Here is a 21,144-nt window from a genome sequence, read left to right on the forward strand (position 1 = left end):
TACATAGTGTATGAGGTGTTGGGGCATATTTTCAGGCTTCTACATATGGATAATCACTTTCCTTTAAACCATTTGCTAAAGGGATTCTTCTTTCTCCTGTTGGTTTTATTTCCTTTGTTAAATAGGAGTTGCCTGTAGAAAAGTCAGTTTATTTCAGCTGCCTATTCTTTTCCATTGAACTATGTGTCTGTTTTTCCAACAGTGCTAACACTGCTTCTATTTTTTTTAAGATTTATTTATTTATTTGAAAGGCCAGATGCTTCTTCCAAGTCTCTCATGTGGGTGCCAGCACCCAAGAACTCGGGCCATCTTCCACCGATTTCCCAGGTGCATTAGTAGGGAGCTGGATTGGAAGTGGAGCACCTGGTCTCCTAGCAGCAATATATGGGATGCATGCACAGCAGGTCAAGGCTTTAACCCACTATGCCACAGCACCATACCCTTCCTTATTTATTTCTGCTGTGATCTTTCATTATTCACTTTTTTCTACTGCCCTGCAACTTGACTCATTCCTGTTTTTTTCTGGGTCCTGGAGGATGGTAGTAGGTTGCTTCTGGGATATCTTTTTTGTGTTAGGAGATACTTGGTAATCTAAAATCATAGTTTTTAGTTTCTATATGTGTCTGCTAATCACGAGGACCTTCTAGATGACAGCAGAAAATGCTGGCAGAAATGAGGATATATTAATTTGCTAAGAAAATACCACAGAGAATATGATTTAAATCATGGAATTTTACTTCTCAGAGTTGTGAGGTTGAAAATATCAGATCAAGGTCCTAATAGGCTCAATTTTTCCAGAAGACTTTCTCCGATGAGGCAGACACATCTATCATTTGATCTGCTTAAATGCACTTTCTTCAGGTAGAGTCATGTTGGTGGTTAGCACTTCAGTGTTTGAGTTTTAGGGAGGCACATTTCAGTCCATAACAGCAAAAGGGGGCCCTGTGGTCTACTTCAATGACAGCCATCTCTGTGGAGGACAGAAAGTATGAAATCAGCGTTAGGATTTCTCACAGTATTACTGTCAGTGCTATCTCCATCAAATGTGCATTCATGTACACACAAACAAAACTGCCTGTACACATAAACACATTCAACAGTGGAAATGCCTGACGGTTGTGTACAGGTAACATCAATATAATAATCCATAAGATGGCCTATTAGCAGACATTAAAAAGAAAATTAGAAAGAATGACAACAAAATCTGCAGTTACCTATATTTATGTCTATATGTATGATATTCAGTATTTATAGTTGCTAAAAGATGAATACTGATGTGTGGGAATAAAAGCTAAACCTTACCTTGCAATATTGCAGCCTAGTCTACATGAAAGATGTCTTCCTAAAACCTTTCACTGGGCCCACTCTGTGGCATAGTAGAGTAAGCATCCACCTGCAGCACCAGCATCCCACATGGGCACCAGTTTGAGTCCCTGCTTCTGCACTTCCAATCCAGCTCTTTGCTAATGGCCTAGGAAAGCACAGGACTGCAGTACATATAGGAAAGATGCATTTAAAAATTATAAATCTAGTGCATTTTAGCAGACGTTTTAACAAATACTTCTGATTTTCTCAGCATTATGTACTAAATAAATGACATAATGAGTCACTGTCAGGTTTTTAGCTCTTTGACAGCCACTTATAATATTTAACAGCATTTTGAAATTTATTGCTAGTGTGTTTTTCTCAACACATGCACTGGATTTTACCAGTTTAGTGAACATGGAGTTGCCTATTATAGGATTTGCATTTTAATGGGTTTTCATGGCACATGTAATCAACATCTGCAAAGCCTCTAAAACACATAGATAATAACATGAATCAGGTTTTTTTTTTCTTAAAGATTTATTTATTTATTTGAAAGAGTTGCACAAATAGAGGAGAGGTAGAGAGAGAGAGCGAGACAGACAGACAGACAGAGACAGTGAGATCTTCCATCTGCTGGTTTACTCCCAGTTGGCCACAATGGCTGGTCTGTGTTGATCCGAAGCCAGGAGCTTCTTCTGAGTCTCTCACATGTGTGCAAGGCCCCAAGGACTTGGGCCACCTTCTACTGCTTTCCCAGGCCATAGCAGAGAGCTGGTTCAGAAGTGGAGCAGCCACGACTTGAACTGGCACCCATATGCCTTGCCAGCACTGCAGGCAGCAACTTTATCTGCTATGCCACAGCGCCAGCCCCGCATTGCATCTTTTTAAGATGATATGGATTTAATCAGGGGGTAAGTAACACCGCAGGGCACGGCTGTGCAGAATTGATGGTATTTAGCTTCCAGTCTTTGGCTCCTCTGGACACCCACTGGGTTGCCTAGGCTACTGAATTGTAGTGACTCAGTTCCTTAGCTCTCCCCCATTGATATGTAAATCCAGAGCGCAGGCCTGCTCTTTGTCTCTTGGGAATTCTAGCCTTGCAGCCTTGTAACCTTTGCAAGGTTAGGGGGAAGAGAAACCCCGAAGCTTTTTTTTTTCCTTCTTTCCGGTAGTGAGTTTGCTGCACTTTCCGGCCCCCCTCTAGATTCTGACCCCCGTTTCCCCACCAATGTCTCGGGTTATTGAGCTCACCTCCCCTTCCAGCGCCGATGTGTGGAGCGTCCCAAGTCTCCCCGCTGTTGTCTGTGTGGCATGCACTCCCCTTGGAGCACTGGGGCTTCTGAATAAATAAATAAAAAGAGAGAGATTTACCACGCATAACCTGAGGGTGTCACCTTTGCACACCCTTAACCTGGAAGAACCAGGCAGAGCTCTCAGGCCGCACCCATCTCAAGCCTCCAAGGCTCCTCCAACAGCAGGCAGTCCACTTAACACGGACACAGTATAAATAAAAAAAAAAAAGAAAGAAAGAAAAAAAAAACGCACAGTGACGCAAGAAGAATTAACTCTGCCGAGTAACAAACACAGAAATAGAGGGAGCAAGATCAACGATGACACTATGATGCCTCCAAATAAGCAAAACACCCCAAGCCAAGAGTATGAAGATGATGAGATAGAAGAAATGCAAGATACGGATTTCAAAAAATTTATGATAAGAACATTTAGAAGTTTTCAAAAGCAAATCCTTGAACTACAGAAATCCTTAATGGACAAGATTGAAAATCTCTCTCGTGAAAACGAAATTTTAAGGAAGAGTCAAAATGAAACTCAGAAACTAGTAGAACAGGAAAGTGTTATAGTGAAGAGAAATCAAAATGAAATGAAGAGCTCAATAGATCAAATGACAAACACATTAGAAAGCCTTAAAAACAGAATGGGTGAAGCAGAAGAGAGAATATCGGACTTAGAAGATAGAGCACAGGAAAACATACAGTCAAACCAAAGAAAAGAAGAGGAAATTAGAAACCTAAAAAATATTGTTGGGAATCTACAGGATACTATCAAAAAAACCAACATTCGAGTTCTAGGAGTTCCTGAAGGCATGGAGAGAGAGAAAGGATTGGAAGGCCTTTTTAGTGAGATACTAGCAGAGAACTTTCCAGGTTTGGAGAAGGACAGAGATATCCTAGTACAGGAAGCTCATAGAACCCCCAATAAACATGACCAAAAGAGATCCTCACCACGACACGTGGTAATTAAACTTACCACAGTGAAATATAAAGAAAAGATCCTAAAATGTGCAAGAGAGAAACGTCAGATTACTCTCAGAGGATCTCCAATCAGACTCACAGCTGACTTCTCATCAGAAACCCTACAGGCTAGGAGGGAATGGCGAGACATAGCACAGGTGCTAAGAGAGAAAAATTGCCAGCCCAGAATATTATATCCTGCCAAGCTCTCATTTGTGAATGAAGGTGAAATAAAGACCTTTCATAGCAAACAGAAATTGAAAGACTTTGTGGCCACTCGTCCGGCCCTGCAAAAGATACTTAAAGATGTGCTACACTCAGAAACACAGAAACACGGCCATCAATATGAAAGAAGGGAAGGGAAGAACACCTACCAGTAAAAGAGCATGGGAAGCTCAAAGCATATACTAGAAAATATTTCCGGGAAAATGGCAGGGCAAAGTCACTACGTATCAATAGTCACATTGAACATTAATGGTCTGAATTCTTCAGTTAAAAGACACCGTTTAGCTGACTGGCTCACAGAACACAACCCAACTATTTGTTGCCTACAAGAAACACATCTCTCTAACGAAGAGGCATGCAGACTGAAAGTGAAAGGTTGGAAAAAGATATTCCATGCCAACAGAAACCAAAAAAAAGCAGGTGTAGCCATATTAATATCAGACAAAATAAACTTTAATACAAAAACTGTTAAGGGAGACAAAGAGGGACACTATATAATGATTAAGGGTTCAATTCAACAGGAAGATGTAACTATTATAAATGTATATGCACCTAATTACAGGGCACCGGTCTATTTAAAAGATATGTTAAGGGACTTAAAGGGAGATTTAGATTCCAATACAATAGTACTGGGGGACTTCAATACTCCACTCTCAGAAATAGACAGATCATCCGGACAGAAGATCAACAAGGAAACAGCAGATTTAAATGACACTATAGCCCAAATGGATCTAACAGATATATACAGAACTTTCAACCCTACATCTACAGACTTCACATTCTTCTCAGCAGCGCATGGAACCTTCTCTAGGATTGACCACATACTAGGCCATAAAGCAAGTCTCAGCAAATTTAAAAGAATTAGAATCATACCATGCAGCTTCTCAGACCACAGCGGGATGAAGCTGGAAATTAGCAACTCAGGAAACCCCAGAAAGTATGCAAACACATGGAGACTGAACAACATGCTCCTGAATGAACACTGGGTCATTCAAGAAATCAAAAGAGAAATCAAAAACTTTCTGGAAGTAAATGAAGACAACAACACAACATATCAAAACTTATGGGATACAGCAAAAGCAGTATTGAGAGGCAAATTTATAGCAATAGGTGCCTATACCAAGAAATTGGAAAGGTACCAAATAAATGAGCTTTCAGCGCACCTCAAGGACCTAGAAAAACTGCAGCAAACCAGACCCAAATCTAGTAGGAGAAGAGAAATAATTAAAACCAGAGAAGAAATTAATAGGATTGAATCCAAAAAAACATTACAAAAAATCAGCCAAGCGAGAAGCTGGTTTTTTGAAAAAATAAACAAAATTGACACCCCATTGGCCCAACTAACTAAAAAAAGAAGAGAAAAGACCCAAATCAATAAAATCAGAGATGAAAAAGGAAACGTAACAACAGACACCACAGAAATAAAAAGAATCATCAGAAATTACTACAAGGACCTGTACGCCAGCAAACAGGGAAACCTATCAGAAATGGATAGATTCCTGGACACATGCAACCTACCTAAATTGAACCATGAAGACATCGAAAACCTAAATAGACCCATAACTGAAACAGAAATTGAAACAGTAATAAAGGCCCTCCCAACAAAGAAAAGCCCAGGACCAGATGGATTCACCGCTGAATTCTACCAGACATTTAAAGAAGAACTAATCCCATTTCTTCTCAAACTATTCAGAACAATCGAAAAAGAGGGAATCCTCCCAAATTCTTTCTATGAAGCCAGCATCACCTTAATCCCTAAGCCAGAGAAAGATGCAGCACTGAAAGAAAATTACAGACCAATATCCCTGATGAACATAGACGCAAAAATCCTCAATAAAATTCTGGCCAATAGAATACAACAACACATCAGGAAAATCATCCACCCAGACCAAGTGGGATTCATCCCTGGTATGCAGGGATGGTTCAACATTCGCAAATCAATCAATGTGATTCACCACATTAACAGACTGCAGAAGAAAAACCATATGATTATCTCAATTGATGCAGAGAAAGCATTTGATAAAATTCAACACCCTTTCATGATGAAAACTCTAAGCAAATTGGGTATAGAAGGAACATTCCTCAATATAATCAAAGCAATTTATAAAAAACCCACAGCCAGCATCCTATTGAATGGGGAAAAGTTGGAAGCATTTCCACTGAAATCTGGCACCAGGCAGGGATGCCCACTCTCACCACTGCTATTTAACATAGTTCTGGAAGTTTTAGCCAGAGCCATCAGACAAAAAAAAAAATCAAAGGAATACAAATCAAGAAGGAAGAAGTCAAACTATCCCTCTTTGCAGACGATATGATTCTGTACTTAGAGGATCCAAAGAACTCTACTAAGAGACTATTGGAACTCATAGAGGAGTTTGGCAAAGTGGCAGGATATAAAATCAATGCACAAAAATCAACAGCCTTTGTATACACAAGCAATGCCATGACTGAGAAAGAGCTGCTAAGGTCAATCCCATTCACAATAGCTACAAAAACAATCAAATACCTTGGAATAAACTTAACCAAGGACGTTAAAGATCTCTACGATGAAAATTACAAAACCTTAAAGAAAGAAATAGAAGAGGATACCAAAAAATGGAAAAATCTTCCATGCTCATGGATTGGAACAATCAACATCATCAAAATGTCCATTCTCCCAAAAGCAATTTATAGATTCAATGCAATCCCAATCAAGATACCAAAGACATTCTTCGCAGATCTAGAAAAAATGATGCTGAAATTCATATGGAGGCACAAGAGACCTCGAATAGCTAAAGCAATCTTGTACAACAAAAACAAAGCCGGAGGCATCACAATACCAGACTTCAGGACATACTACAGGGCAGTTGTAATCAAAACAGCATGGTACTGGTACAGAAACAGATGGATAGACCAATGGAACAGAATTGAAACACCAGAAATCAACCCAAACATCTACAGCCAACTTATATTTGATCAAGGATCTAAAACTAATTCCTGGAGCAAGGACACTCTATTCAATAAATGGTGCTGGGAAAACTGGATTTCCACGTGCAGAATCATGAAGCAAGACCCCTACCTTACACCTTACACAAAAATCCACTCAACGTGGATTAAAGACCTAAATCTTCGTCCTGACACCATTAAGTTATTAGAGAACATTGGAGAAACCCTTCAAGATATTGGCACAGGCAAAGAATTTCTGGAAAAGACCCGGGAGGCACAGACAGTCAAAGCCAAAATCAACTATTGGGATTGCATCAAATTGAGAAGTTTCTGTACTGCAAAAGAAACAGTCAGGAGAATGAAGAGACAACCGACAGAATGGGAAAAAATATTTGCAAACTATGCAACAGATAAAGGGTTAATAACCAGAATCTACAAAGAGATCAAGAAACTCCACAAAAACAAAACCAACAACCCACTTAAGAGATGGGCCAAGGACCTCAATAGACATTTTTCAAAAGAGGAAATCCAAATGGCCAACAGGCACATGAAAAAATGTTCAAGATCACTAGCAATCAGGGAAATGCAAATCAAAACCACAATGAGGTTTCACCTCACCCCGGTTAGAATGGCTCACATACAGAAATCTACCAACAACAGATGCTGGTGAGGATGTGGGGAAAAAGGGACACTAACCCACTGTTGGTGGGAATGCAAACTGGTCAAGCCACTATGGAAATCAGTCTGGAGATTCCTCAGAAACCTGAATATAACCCTACCATTCGACCCAGCCATCCCACTCCTTGGAATTTACCCAAAGGAGTTTAAATTGATAAATAAAAAAGCGGTCTGCACCCTAATGTTTATTGCAGCACAATTCACAATATCCATGATCTGGAACCAACCTAAATGCCCATCAACGGTAGACTGGATAAAGAAATTATGGGATATGTATTCTTTAGAGTACTATACCGCAGTAAGAAACAACGAAATCCAGTCATTTGCAACAAAATGGAGGAATCTGGAACACATCATGCTGAGTGAAGTAAGCCAGTCCCAAAGGGACAAATACCATATGTTCTCCCTGATCGGTGACAACTGACTGAACACCAAAAAGGAAACCTCCTGAAGTGAAATGGACACTATGAGAAATGGTGACTTGATCAGCATAGCTCTGACTGCTAATGGACAACTTAATACATTATCCCTCATAGTATTTTTTTTTGTCTGTTCTACTTAATATGACTGGTTTAATTCTGTAATTATCACACAGTTATTCTTAAGTGTTGAAAATTAACTGAAATGTGATCCCTGTTAAACATAAGAGTGGGAGTAAGAGAGGGAAGAGATGTATAATTTGGGACATGCTCGGGCTGACTTGCCCCAATTGGTAGAGTTGGAAACATACCAGGGGATTCCAATTCAATCCCATCAAGGTGGCATGTGCCAATGCCATCTCACTACTCCAAGTGATCAATTTCAGTTCACAATTGATCATAATGAAAGGACTAAGAGTCAAAGGGAGCACATAAACAAGTCTAGTATCTGCTAACACCAACCGATAGAATAAATAAAGGGGAGAGTGATCCAACATGGGAAGTGAGATACTCAGCAGACTCATAGAATGGCGGATGTCCTAAATAGCACTCTGGCCTCAGAATCAGCCCTAAAGGCACTCGGATCTGGCTGAAAAGCCCATGAGAGTATTTCAGGCATGGAAAGCCAAGACACTCTGGCAAAAAGATCTCTGTGAGTGAGATCCCAGTGGAAAGAACAGGTCTTCAAAGAGGGAGGTGCCTTTCTCTGAAGGGAGGAGAGAACCTCCACTTTGACTATGACCGTGTCTAAACAAGATTAGAGTCGGAGAACTCAAGGGGTTCCATAGCCTTGGAAACTCATAACTGGTGCATAGGGAGATTACTGATGCCATAAACAGGAGTGTCAATTGGTAAAGTCAACAACAGGAGTCACTGTGCACTTACTCCTCATGTAGGATCTCGGTCCTTAACGTGCTGTACACTGAGGCTTAATGCTATAACGAGTATTCAAACAGTATATTTCACTTTGTGTTTCTATGGGGGTGCAAACGACTGAAATCTTTACTTAATGTACACTAAACTGATCTTCTGTAAAAAAAAAAAAAAAAGAAAGAAAGAAATTTTCAATTCCCAACTTGACTCTCACTGGGATTAAACATGACAATAGGTCTGATCTGATTTCATCATCATTTAAAAAAATCATCTATTATTTTTCACTTTATGTTTCTGTGTGGGAGCAAACTGTTGAAATACTTACTTAAGGTATACTAAGCTGATCTTCTGTATATTAAAATAATCGAAAATGAATCTTGATGTGAATGGAAGGGGAGAGGGAGTGGGAAAGGGGAGGGTTGTTGGTGGGAGGGACGGTATGGGGGGGGAAGCCATTGTAACCCATGAGTCGTACTTTGGAAATTTATATTCATTAAATAAAAGATAAAAAAAAAGATGATATGGATTTATGTTCATGAAAAATTATTAGCAGAGTGGGAACTGATAGATATGGATGAAGCAGGATGGACTTGTTAGGAATGGTGATGTTAATTTTCTTATAAAATAAATAAATAAGAAATTAAATATGGTCAGCCATAAATGAAGACTAAATTTTATTAGTGGTGATCCAGAAAACATTGATCTCAGGTCTTTTTCTTCTAGTGTTAAGTTTATATTTTTAAATGCATATTAAGTGAACAAATTTCATGTAATTTATATATACAGATTTAAGAGCAAACTGATAACATCCTACCCTATCTTCCCTTGGTCTCATATTTCCAACTCCCTCCTTCTTGTTTTATTTTCTTTTAATTTTTACAGCTGCATGCTTTGATTTTATTTTAGAATCACAAGCTTTAACCCTCTACAAAATAAAGAATTCAGCAAGTAGTAGCAGAAATATCAATGAGTATATGTTGTATACTCTATCAAAGAGTACAGAAAAGTGCTATGAACAATACTCAAATCTCAAAATGTCAATTTAACTCCTATGCTACTTGTTGTTGTCTATATATTAATTACCACCAGCCAGAGAAAACATATGGTATTTGTCTTTTGGGGACTGGCTTCTTTCATGAAGCATAATTGTTTCCAGTTCATCCATTTAGTTACAAAAGATAGGATTTCATTCTCAATTGTGGCTGAATAGTATTTTACACTGTATATATAGCCATATTCTTTTTCCAGTCACCAGTTGATGGACATCTGGGTTGATTCCACGTTAGCTATTGTGAATTGAGCTGTAATAAACAAGAGGGTACAGATAACTCATGCCTATGCATATTCTATTTCATTTCATGTGGATAAATTCCCAGGAGTCAGATGGCAGGATCATATGGTATGTTTGTTTTCATATTTCTGAGGAACTTTTATACTACCTTCCATAATGGCTGTACTAGCTTCATTCCCACCAACAGCAGTTTAGGGTACTTTTTTCTCTACCTCTCCACCAGCCTTTATTGTTTGTTGACTTTTTCAAAAGAAGTATTTATTTGAAAGGTGGAGCTACAGAGAGGGAGAGGCAGAGGCAGAGGCAGAGAGCCATAAGTATTTTCTCTCTTTGTTATTCTCCATATAGCCCAACAGGTGGTGCTGGTCCAATCAGAAGCCAGAGTTAGGAGCATCTCCCTGGTCACCCAAGTGGGTGCAGGGACCCAGGCACTTGGGCCATCCTCCACTGCCCTCCCAGTCCAGAGCAGAAAGCTGGACTGGAAGAGAAGCAACCGGGACCAGAACTGGCACCCATATGGGATGCCGGCTCCACAGGTGGAGGATCAACCCAGTGTGCCACAGCACTGGCCCCCATCAGGGATATTTTTCTATAGTTCTCTTTCTCCACTGTATCTTTTTCTAGTTTAAGAATTAAGGTGATGCAGGGTTAATAGAAGGAGTTTGAGAGGCTTGTCTCTCTTTCAATTGTTTTGAATAGTTTGAGAAGAATTGGAATTAGTTCTTTAAAAGTCCTGTAGAATTCAATAGTGAGGCTGTCTGATCCTGCACTTTTCCTTGTTGGGAGGGTCTTTATTACTCATCCAATCTCTGTCTTGGTTTTTGATTTGTTTAGCTTTTCTATGTGTCTTCATGACTCAATTTTGGTATATTGTGTATGTCCAGGAATCTGTTGATTTTTCCTCTAGGTTTTCCAATTTGTTAGCCATCACAACAGATGCCCACATCCTATATTGCAGTGCTAATCTGAGTTTTGGGTACTCCACTTCCAAATCAGTTTCATGTTAATATCCCTGGGAAGCAATGGATGATAGCTCAAATTCTTTCATTCCTGTCATCTAATTTGGAGAACTGTAACCTAAATGGGGACTTGAGAACCTGGTCTTGCACAGTTGTAGCCATATAGAAAGTGAACCAGCAGATGGGAGATCTCTCTGCTTCTCTTTCCTTCTTGCTTTGTCTCTGTGTCTCTCTGCCTTTTTTATCATATTAAAATATTTAATTACTTATTTGAAAGAGTTACAGAGAGAGGGAGAGGCAGAAATCTTCTACCACCTAATTCATTTTTGAGATGACTTCAATAGCCAGAGTGTGGCCAGGTTGAAGCCAGGAGCTTTCCTCCGATGTGTGTGGCTGCATCCCAGGCACTTGGACCATCTTTCACTGCTTTTTCAGTCCATTGGTAAGGAGCTGGATCAGAAATGGAATAGTTGGTACTTGAACTGGTGCACATACAGGATGCCAATGTCATAGATAGCAGCTTTGTCCACTTCACCACAACCACCAGCTCCTCTTTCTGCCTTTCCAATAAATAAATCTTTTGAAAAAGAACTTAAGGTAGTAAAAGTCATCATGACTGAGCAATGGCAAATTTATTGAAGTGATCTACTTTCTAAAAGATCTATTTAAGAACTTGAAAGGCAGCACTAGAAAGAGAGAGTGGGAGAGATTGATCTTCCTCCTGGTTTGTTCACTCCTCAAATGGCTGCAATGACTGTGGCTAGGCCAGACTGATATCAGGAGCCAGGGGCTTCTTCCAGGTCTCTCACATGGGTGCAGGAGCCCCAATATTTGAGTCATCCTGTGCCGCTTTTCCAGACACATTAGCAGGGAACTGGATCAGTTTGGAGCATTAATGTCTATGATATTCTCCTTGCAGTTAAAGGATTTAGAATCCATTTTGTTTATGGGTGGGCCAAGTACAACAGCTTCCAATTGTCCAAGGTTTGGATTAGATGGGTTCTGAGAAATTTTATTAAAATAGTTATTAATCATAACTCTCAGTTTAAGCTTTTCTTACCAAATTCTCATGTTTGATGATGTTTATATCTATGGGAAAATTGGGTTCTGGATTGCAACCAATGAAAGCATCCAGACTAACAGTAATAAGGTCAACAGTCAGCAGAATGATGTCCAGCTGAACTGAAATAGCTTTTCTTATTTGGTAGAGGGGTTGCCTCCTGCATTATACTGACATACAGACATAGACAGTAGATATTGGAGCCTGTCCCTTCTGCCAAATGGAGAATGCCCCATTTTGGTCCATCATTTCAGTTAAATTTCAACACATAAGAATAACTGTGTATTAATTACAGAATTAAACCAGTCATATTAAGTAGAACAGACAAAAAAAAAAAAACTACTAACAGGAATAATGTATTAAGTTGTTCATTAACCGTCAGGGCTATGCTGATTAAGTTACTGTTTCTCATAGTGTCCATTTCACTTCAACAGGTTTCCTTTTTGGTGTTCAGTCAGTTGTCACCGATCAGGAAGAACATATGGTATTTATCCCTTTGGGACTGGCTTACTTCACTCAGCATGATGTGTTCCAGATTCCTACATTTTGTTGCAAATGACTGGATTTCATTGTTTCTTACTGCAGTATAGTATTCTAAAGAGCACATATCCCATAATTTCTTTATCCAGTCTACCGTTGATGGGCATTTAGGTTGGTTCCAGATCGTGGATATTGTGAATTGTGCTGCAATAAACATTAGGGTGCAGACCACTTTTTTGTTTGCCAATTTAAATTCCTTTGGGTAAATTCCAAGGAGTGGGATGGCTGGGTTGAACAGTAGGGTTATATTCAGGTTTCTGAGGAATCTCCAGACTGACTTCCATAGTGGCTTCACCAGTTTGCATTCCCACCAACAGTGGGTTAGTGTCCCTTTTTCCTCACATCCTCGCCAGCATCTGTTGTTGGTAGATTTCTGAATGTGAGCCATTCTAACCGGGGTGAGGTGAAACCTCATTGTGGTTTTGATTTGCATTTCCCTGATTGCTAGTGACCTTGAGCATTTTTTCATGTGCCTGTTGGCCATTTGGATTTCCTCTTTTGAAAAACATCTATTGAGGTCCTTGGCCCATCTCTTAAGTGGGTTGTTGGTTTTGTTTTTGTGGAGTTTCTTGATCTCTTTGTAGATTCTGGTTATTAACCCTTTATCTGTTCCATAGTTTGCAAATATTTTTTCCCATTCTGTCCGTTGCCTGTTCACTCTCCTGAGTATTTCTTTTGCAGTACAGAAACTTCTCAATTTGATGCAATCCCAAATGTTAATTTTGGCTTTCACTGCCTGTGCCTCCCGGGTCTTTTCCAGAAACTCTTTGCCTGTGCCAATATCTTGAAGGGTTTCTCCAATGTTCTCTAATAACTTGATGGTGTCAGGTCATAGATTTAGGTCTTTAATCCATGTTGAGTGGATTTTTGTGTAAGGTGTAAGGTAGGGGTCTTGCTTCATGCTTCTGCACGTGGAAATCCAGTTTTCCCAGCACAATTTATTGAATAGACTCTCCTTGCTCCAGGAATTGGTTTTAGATCCTTGATCAAACATAAGTTGGCTGTAGATGTTTGGATTGATTTCTGGTGTTTCTATTCTGTTCCATTGGTCTATCCATCTGTTCTGTACCAGTACCATGCTGTTTTGATTACAACTGCCCTGTAGTATGTCCTGAAATCTGGTATTGTGATGCCTCCAGCTTTGTTTTTGTTGTACAAGATTGCTTTAGCTATTCGAGGTCTCTTTTGCCTCCATATGAATTTCAGCATCATTTTTTCTAGATCTGAGAAGAATGTCTTTGGTATCCTGATTGGAATTGCATTGAATCTATAAATTGCTTTTGGGAAAATGGACATTTTGATGATGTTGATTCTTCCAATCCATGAGCATGGAAGATTTTTCCATTTTTTGGTATCCTCTTCTATTTCTTTCTTTAAGGTTTTGTAATTCTCATCGTAGAGATCTTTAACGTCCTTGGTTAAGTTTATTCCATGGCATTTGATTGTTTTTGTAGCTATTGTGAATGGGATTGATCTTAGCAGTTCTTTCTCAGCCATGGCATTGCTTGTGTATACAAAGGCTGTTGATTTTTGTGCATTGATTTTACATCCTGCCACTTTGCCAAACTCCTCTATGAGTTCTAATAGTCTCTTAGTAGAGTTCTTTGGATCCTCTAAGTAAAGAATCATATCATCTGCAAAGAGGGATAGTTTGACTTCTTCCTTCTCAATTTGTATTCCTTTAATTTCTTTTTCTTTCTGATGGTTCTGGCTAAAACTTCCAGAACTATGTTAAATAGTAGTGGTGAGAGTGGGCATCCCTATCTGGTACCACATCTCAGTGGAAATGCTTCCAACATTTCCCCATTCAATAGGATGCTGGCCGTGGGTTTTTTCATAAATTGCTTTGATTATACTGAGGAATGTTCCTTCTATACCCAATTTGCTTAGAGTTTTCATCATGAACAGGTGTTGAATTTTATCGAATGCATTCTCTGCATCTATTAAGATAATCACATTGTTTTCCTTCTGCAGTCTGTTAATGTGGTGAATCACATCGATTGATTTGCGAATGTTGATCCATCCCTGCATACCAGGGATAAATCCCACTTGGTCTGGGTGGATGATTTTCCTGATGTGTTGTTGTATTCTATTGGTGAGAATTTTATTGAGGATTTTTGCGTCTATGTTCATCAGGGATATTGGTCTATAATTTTCTTTCAGTGCTGCATCTTTCTTTGGCTTAGGGATTAAGGTGATGCTGGCTTCATAGAAAGAATTTGGGAGGATTCCCTCTTTTTCGATTGTTCTGAATAGTTTGAGAAGAAATGGGATTAGTTCTTCTTTAAATGTCTGGTAGAATTCAGCAGTGAATCCATCTGGTCCTGGGCTTTTCTTTGTTGGGAGGGCCTTTATTACTGTTTCAATTTCTATCTCAGTTATGGGTCTATTTAGGTTTTCTATGTCTTCATGGTTCAATTTAGGTAGGTTGCATGTGTCCAGGAATCTATCCATTTCTAATAGATATTCCTGTTTGCTTGCATACAGGTCCTTGTAGTAATTACTGATGATTCTTTTTATTTCTGTGGTGTCTGCTGTTACGTTTCCTTTTTCATCTCTGATTTTATTGATTTGGGTCTTTTCTTTTTTTAGTTTGTTGGGCCAAAGGGGTGTCAATTTTGTTTATTTTTTCAAAAAAAAAAAAACAGCTCTTTGCTTGGTTGATTTTTTGTAATGTTTTTTTGGATTCAGTCCTGTTAATTTCTTCTCTGATTTTAATTATTTCTCTTCTCCTACTAGATTTGGGTCTGGTTTGCTGCAGTTTTTCTAGGTCCTTGAGATGCGCTGAAAGCTCATTTATTTGGTGCCTTTCCAATTTCTTGATATAGGCCCCTATTGCTATAAACTTGCCTCTCAATACTGCTTTTACCGTATCACATAAGTGTTTATATGTTGTGTTGTTCTCCTCACTTACTTCCAGAAAGTTTTTCATTTCTCTTTTGATTTCTTGAATGACCCAGTGTTCATTCAGGAGCATATTGCTCAGTCTCCATTTGTTTGCATACTTTCTGGGGTTTCCTGAGTTGCTAATTTCCAGCTTCATTCCGCTGTGGTCTGAGAAGCTGCATGGTATGATTCTAATTCTTTTAAATTTGCTGAGACTTCCTTTATGACCTAGTATGTGATCAGTCCTAGAGAAGGTTCCATGCACTGCTGAGAAGAATGTAAAATCTTTAGATATAGGATTGAAAGTTCTGTAGATATCTGTTAGATCCATTTGGGCAATAGTGTCGATTAAATCTGCTGTTTCCTTGTTGATCTTCTGTCCGGATCATCTATCTATTTCTGAGAGTGGAGTATTGAAGTCCCCCAGTACTATTGTATTGGAATCTAAATCTCCATTTAAGTCCCTTAACATATCTTTTAAATAGACCGGTGCCCTGTAATTAGGTGCATATAGTAGTTATATCTTCCTGTTGAATTGAACCCTTAATCATTATATAGTGCCCTTCTTTGTCTCTCTTAACAGTTTTTGTATTAAAGTTTATTTTGTCTGATATTAATATGGCTACACCTACTTTTTTTGTTTCTGTTGGCATGGAATATCTTTTTCCAACCTTTCACTTTCAGTCTGCATGCCTCTTTGTTAGAGAGATGTGTTTCTTGTAGGCAACAAATAGTTGGGTGTTGTTCCTTAAGCCAATCAGCCAATTGATGTCTTTTAACTGAAGAGTTAAGTCCATTAACATTTAATATGACTATTGATATGCAGTGCCTTTGCCCTGCCATTTTCCCAGAGATATTTTCTAGTATATGCTTTGAGCTTCCCATGCTCTTTTACTGGTAGGTGTTCTTCCCTTCCCTTCTTTCATATTGATGGCGTGTTTCTGTGTTTCTGAGTGTAGCACATCTTTAAGTATCTTTTGCAGGGCCGGATGAGTGGCTGCAAAGTCTTTCAATTTCTGTTTGCTATGAAAGGTCTTTATTTCACCTTCATTCACAAATGAGAGCTTGGCAGGATATAATATTCTGGGCTGGCAGTTTTTCTCTCTTAGCACCTGTGCTATGTCTCGCCATTCCCTCCTAGCTTGTAGGGTTTCTGATGAGAAGTCTGCTGTGAGTCTGATTGGAGATCCTCTGAAAGTAATCTGATGTTTCTCTCTTGCACATTTTAGGATCTTCTCTTTATGTTTCACTGTGGAGAGTTTAATTACAACGTGTCGTGGTGAGGATCTCTTTTGGTCATGTTTATTGGGGGTTCTATGAGCTTCCTGTACTAGGATGTCTCTGTCCATCTCCATACCCGGAAAGTTCTCTGCTAGTATCTCACTAAAAAGGCCTTCTAATCCTTTCACTCTCTCCATGCCTTCAGGAACTCCTAGAACTCCAATGTTGGTGTTTTTAATAGTATCCTGTAGATTCCCAACAATATTTTTTAGATTTCTAATTTCCTCTTCTTTTCTTTGGTCTGACTGTATCCTTTCCTGTTCTCTGTCTTCTAAGTCCGATATTCTCTCTTCTGCTTCCCCCATTCTGTTTTTAAGGCTCTCTAATGTGTTTGTCATTTGATCTATGGAGCTCTTCATTTCATTTTGATTTCTCTTCACTATCACACTTTCCTGTTCTACTAGTTTCTGCATTTCATTTTGATTCTTCCTTAAAATTTCATTTTCACAAGAGAGATTCTCAATCCTGTCCAATAAGGATTTCTGTAGTTCAAGGATTTGCTTTTGAAAACTTCTAAATGTTCTTATCATAAATTTTTTGAAATCCGTATCTTGCATTTCTTCTATCTCATCATCTTCATAATCTTGGCTTGGGGTGTTTTGTTTATTTGGAGGTGTCATAGTGTCATCGTTGATCTTGTTCCCTCGATTTCTCTGTTTATTGATTGGCATGGTTAATTCTTTTTCCCTCACTGTGAGGTGTTTCTTTTTTTATACTATGTCCGTGTTAAGTGGACTGCCTGCTGTTGGAGGAGCCTTGGAGGCTTGAGATGGGTGTGGCCTGAGAGCTCTGCTTGGTTCTTCAGGGTTACAGGTGTGCAAAGGTGACACGCTCAGGTTATGCATGGTAAATCTCTCTTTATGTATTTATTTATTCATTTATTTATTTTATTTTATTTTATTTTATTTTATTTTTTATTCAGGATGTAAGTAATACTGCAAGGCTGAGCAGAATGGATGGTATTTAGCTTCCGATCTCTGGCTTCTACCCAAAGAGTCTGTGCAAGCTCCGTTTCTCCTGCAGCTCCCACTGGGTTGCCTATGCTACTGAAGTGTAGCCTTAACTCTCCTCTTTTATTATGTATATCCCAGCTCTTTGTCTCTTGCTTGCCTTTGCAAGGTTGGGGGAGAGAGGAACTTGTCTGTACCAGTACACCCCCACCTTTTTTTTTTCCTTCTCTCCTGTAGTCAGTCTGTTGAACTTTCCCACTTCAAAGCCCGCTTCCCTCTAAAATTCTGTCCGCCGTTTCCCCGCCAATGTCTCCGGTTACTGAGCTCACCTCTGCTTCCAGCACTGATGTGTGGACTCAGAACCCTGGGCATCCCTCCTCTCCCCGCTGGTGTCTGTGTCACATTGACCCCCCCTTCCCACACTGGTGCTCAGATTCTGCGGCTCCCACGGTTCGGCTTCCGCGCGGTGGGTGACCCTGCTGTCCCAGTAGGTCCTCTGAGTCACAGCCACTAGCTCTGCAAGAGTTTCCTCTGCAATTTTTTTCCTGATCCTTTTTCTGAGGCTGCTTTTATTAAACTAAATTAAACTAAATTAAACTGCTTTTATTAAACTCTGCTTTTATTAAACTAAATTTTCCCGGACTATCGGTGCACACCCTCACTATTCCTCCATCTTGGATATTATCTGTTTATAATTATTATATATTAAAAGGAAACCTGTTAAAGTGAAATGAACACTATGAGAAACGGTGACTTGATCAGCCCTTGCCCTGACTGTTGATGAACAACTTAACACATTATCCCTCTCAGTATTTTTGTTATTTATTTGTTCTGCTTAATATTTTTGGTTGAATACTGTAAGTGTTGAAACTTAACTGAAAAGTGATCTCTGTTAAATATAAGAGTGGGAGTAAGAGAGGGAAGAGATGTGCAATTCGGGACATGCTCAAGCTGACTTACCTCAAACGATAGAATATATATGAATATATTTATATACATGCAAATATAAATAAATGTACACATATATATAAAGAATTATTTATTTGACAGGTGTACTTACAGACAGTGAGAGGAAGAGACAGAGAGAAAGGTCTTCCATATGCTCATTTACTCCCCTAATGACTGCAATGTCTGGAGCTGGGCCAATCTGAGCTAGGAGCTTCCAGGTCTCCCACATTGTGGCAGGGAGCAAAGCACTTGGAACAGCTTCTATGGCTTCCCCAGCCTATTGCAGAGAGCTGGATGGGAAAAGGAGAAATGGGGACTAGAAGTGGTACACATATGGGGTACCAGCACTGCAGGTAAAGGATTACACCACTGCACCACAGTGCTGGCCCCAATCTATCCTTTATTAAGGAGATCTCAGTAATCATGTTCAGGTATTGCTGTCCTATATTCATGGCCAAAGTCCTAGCAGACAACATGATTTGGAGAATCAAAAGCACAAGGTGTGTAGGAGACTTCATTTCTCATACAGCACAGTTAATAACAAGGTTCCAAGAGGGGAAATTACTTGCATCTTTGAGAACAAATGGACATCACAGGTGATCTAAAGAATTCAGAAGGTTTGTGAGACCCTAGAGTGAAAAAGTCACTGGGAGCATAAGGACAGTGCCTAGAGTTTATTTTGATGGATTTTTACCCCTTTCATTGGAAGGAGGCCCACCTGTGGCTCAGGCACACCTAGTTCTAGTCCTGGTGGGAGCACCAGATTCTGTCCCAGTTGCTCCTCTTCTAGTCCAGCTCTCTGCTATGGCCCAGGAGTGCAGTGGAGGATGGCCCAAGTGCTTGGGCCCTGCACCTGCATGGGAGACCAGGAGGAAGCACCTGGCTCCTGGCTTTGGATCAGCACAGTGTGCCGGCCGCAGCACACTGGCCGCAGCAGCCACTGGGGGGTAAACCAACAGAAAAAGGAAGACCTTTCTCTCTGTCTCTCTCTCTCACCGTCCACTCTGCCTGTCAAAATAAAAAAATAATTTTTATAAAAAGACTTATTGGAGCCACTCTAGTGATTATACCCATGAAACTTTGTTAATAAATGCAAATAGAACCTGGGAAAATTGATGTTTATCTTATGCTGTAGAGACTTAAGATTGAACATCTTTTTTATCTTTTTTAATTATATAATTTAAAAACAAATTTTAGATTTTTTTTGACTTTACTAAGCCACAGCTCTGGCCCCATTAATATGTCTTAACAATGTTTTTTCCTCTCAGACTTATCTCTATTGTTTCAGTTAACTGCATGCCTTTTCTTTACATTCAGATTCTCTCAGCTGTCAAAGCTTATTCATCTTAATTCTGTTGTTCCTATTTCCCTCCCTTTTATTCTGTCCCTAGGCTAATTGAGGTCATGATTCTCCATTCCTTCTGTGTGGTGTCACAGTAGCCTTGAAGTGTTGTTTTTCTCTTCTGATTTCTAAAGAAAGAAATTATGTATTCCCGCAGTTTAGATATTTTAATAATTCATTCTAAAACAAAGGTTAAATGTTCTTAATTTGACAATAATTTTCAGGGCCAGCAGTGTGGTGTAGTGGGTAGAACCACCACTTGCAGTGCTGGCATCTCATATAGATCCAGATCTCTGCTATAGCCTGGGAAAGCAGTAGAAGGTGGCCCAAGTCCTGGGCCCCTGCACCCATGTGAGAGACCTGGAAGAAGCTCCTTGCTCCTGGCTTTGGATTGGTGCAACTCTGGCGATTGCAGCCAACTGGGGAGTGAACCAGTGGATGGAAGACCCCTCTCTCTTCTCTGCCTCTCTCTGTGTAACTCTTTCAAATAAATAAATAAATCTTTAAAAAAAGAATTTTTTCTAATTTTAGATTTGTTCTACTTCATTGCCACTTCAGGATGTGTGTGAGGAGTGCATATCCAGTTATTCTATTTTGGATTTTTGGGATTTTGTATTAGCTCTGCTGTCTATTCATTTTTCTCGAGCATTGGTGATATCTTCTCCTTAGTTGTATTAAGAGAGAGAGCAATAGCCCTCATGTCTTTTTAGGTAAGTAAGACATATTAAAAACAGAGCATTCAGTATACATTCATAGTATTTTGACTTGTTCAATTGGTTTTCCTGACCTCCCTTGGATATTCTTGGTCTCTGCTGTACAACTTTCTATACTCATTAATTCTTTGATATTCCCAAATCCAGAAAATGAATGATTCAACAGCTGTGTTCCTGTATTTGCTGGGACTCAGGGTAAGAAGCAAAGTGGAGGTGTTCAGGAATCTAAAGTTACATGCTACATAGCAAAGCAAATCATTTCCTATACAAAGTGACTGGGAAATCCAGAATCTTTTGCACACTATTGGATCCTGAACTATTACTGAACTATTCAGTAAGATTTTAATGTATTTATTTTCTGTGTGTGTGTTTGTATTTCTAAGTAAACTCTGCTGGGCTACTTAACATTAACGTGTATTGCAGAATTCTTTCATCAGTGTTTACTTTTAAATAAAAGTTTCTCTTTCAGTTTTATGGGAGAGGGTAGAAGTTTTCTG

At 39.4% G+C, this 21,144-nt stretch overlaps 1 protein-coding gene across 2 annotated transcripts in view; it reads right to left on the reverse strand.

Moving 5' to 3' along the window:
• Window positions 1-712: 712 nt before the first annotated feature.
• LOC138848297 (zinc finger protein 624-like) overlaps window positions 713-21,144 on the reverse strand; it is a 78,506-nt gene continuing 58,074 nt past the window's right edge. For both annotated transcript variants that reach the window (XR_016227123.1, XR_016227121.1), the window contains 2 exons: window positions 2,560-2,647; window positions 713-970 (listed from right to left, as the gene is read on the reverse strand). The gene's annotated coding sequence lies outside the window, so the exon portion shown is untranslated. The remainder of the gene's footprint in view (window positions 971-2,559; window positions 2,648-21,144) is intronic.

The sequence above is a fragment of the Oryctolagus cuniculus genome, chromosome 21 (assembly GCF_051225735.1).
Source record: "Oryctolagus cuniculus isolate XC-2025 breed Fujian yellow rabbit chromosome 21, ASM5122573v1, whole genome shotgun sequence".
NCBI classification, from domain to species: Eukaryota; Metazoa; Chordata; class Mammalia; order Lagomorpha; family Leporidae; genus Oryctolagus; species Oryctolagus cuniculus.